Below are 2,028 nucleotides of genomic sequence, written 5' to 3'. Positions count from 1 at the left end.
AAAAAAAAAAAAAAAAATTTATTGTTATATGATACATATACAAAAATGTGTTAATCGACTGTTGATGTTATTGGTAAGGCTTCTGGTTGATAGTAGGCCATTATCACTTTTGTTTTAGGGGAGTGAAAAGTTATACCTGGATTTTTGACTGCAGGGGGACTGGCGTCCCTAACCTCCATGTTGTCCAACGGTCAACTGTGTTTGTGTGGGTTATGTTTATATATAGACACACATATAATACACATCATAAAATATAAAATATATAAAATGTATAAATAATATATAGATGTTTAGATGGTTTATATGTACCATATATGTTTATATATATGTTCCCCTCCTTCAAATTATTTGAACCAGTTTTAACATCTTATTGGTTTCTTCATAAAGCATTGAATCAAGTTTTACATCAAAGGCATGATTTGACCATTTTGAAAACCATAATTTAGCACAGAAATAAAATACTTTCCCCCTTTAAAAAAAAACACATTCTTTTTTTATTTTTATTTTTTCTTTATTTTTTATACTCATTTTTGTTCTGTAAAAAGAACATTCTATCTCAACTTCTTTTTTTTTTCTTTCTTTTGAGACAGTCTTGCTCTGTTGCCCAGGCTGGAGTGCAATAGCGCCATCTTGGCTCACTGCAACCTCCACCTCCTGGGTTCAAGCAATTCTGCTTCAGCCTCCTGAGTGGCTAGGAGTACAGGGAGCACCACCATGCCGGACTAATTTTTTTATTTTTTGTAGAGACGGGGTTTCACCATGTTGGCCAGGCTTGTCTTGAACTCCTGGCCTCAAGTGATTTGCCTGCCTCAGCCTCTCAAAGTGCTGGGATTGCAGGTGTGAGCCACTGCGCCCCGCCTCATTCCATCTTAACTTCTGTTTTTTTATCTGGAAAATGCTTCTAACCCTGCAACAGCACGTGGAATGGCAGCTCTTGGAGCACAGCTCTTTTCTTCCTCAGTCGGACCAAGTTCCTTTAGGTCAGAAGGTGTGATGTGTTCATCTCTGCTCTCACAGCTCTGCCCGGCTCTTGGCACAGAGCTGACATTCTGCGAGTGGCTACATAAGCAAAGCCAGGAGAATAGAACCAATTCTCGTAACTCTGAAAGAGATTGTGCAAGGATGTTCCTATCCAATAGGTGAGGGAGCTGATACACAGAGCTGTAACGTGATTGGCTCAACCTCACAGTGCTAATTAGTTACCAAATTGGGCCTGGAATCCCCATTCCCAGTTCCATGGATCTTGCAAGAAAGCGGTAGACTCAACTGGGAATGGGGATTCCAGGCCCCATTGGTGACTAACTAGAACTCATATTCACTGACCGACAGGAGAGAATGTGGCCCCTCATGCTGCCCTCGACTTTCTTGTTTATACTTTTTCCTTGTGGTCTCAGTGGCTGTTATTGTTATGAGCTCTTCAAGCATTCTCGAGAGTGGAAGTTTCTTTCCCAAGAAGGATCAGGTTTTCCCCTTTGGCCAGTGCTGATGTGGGCAAGGCCTGGGGCGGGCTTGGGTCTCACGCCTCTCCTGCTGGGGAGGGCTTGGGTCTCGTGCCTCTCCTGCTGTGTGCTGAGCCTGGGTTCCTCCGGCTGGCCCAGCTGCTGATTCCGGCTTTGTCTTTCCCAAGGCAGACAAGCAGTACAGCACCAGCCTTCCATGTGGACGAGAGGAGTCCATGCCCTGAGTCTTGTGCTCCAGCAGATCCTGCTCCGATTTCACTCCAGCTGCACCCTCCCTGGGAGGCAGGAATCACGTGGAATCGAGGGGTCTCACCCACCTAGAACCTATCCTGCCTCCCTCCTTCCAGCCCACAGCCCAAGTACCTGGGACCTTGGAGTTTCTTGCCCAAATAGCCCAGCCTGCTTGTAGGGAGTGTGTGGGCCTCTGGCCTGAGCCTTTCCTCCCGAGCACCCACCGGCCCAAGGGCAGTGTGGATGGAGACTGTGCGGGCGGGCTGAGGCGCCCACACCATGCGCTCACGGGACCATCTCAGGGCTGGAGCTGGAAGCAGGAGGGGAGGTGCAGGCG

The sequence above is a fragment of the Cebus imitator genome, unplaced genomic scaffold (assembly GCF_001604975.1).
Source record: "Cebus imitator isolate Cc_AM_T3 unplaced genomic scaffold, Cebus_imitator-1.0 Scaffold441, whole genome shotgun sequence".
Lineage (NCBI taxonomy): Eukaryota > Metazoa > Chordata > Mammalia > Primates > Cebidae > Cebus > Cebus imitator.
Note: the sequence above shows the minus strand (reverse complement) of the source record.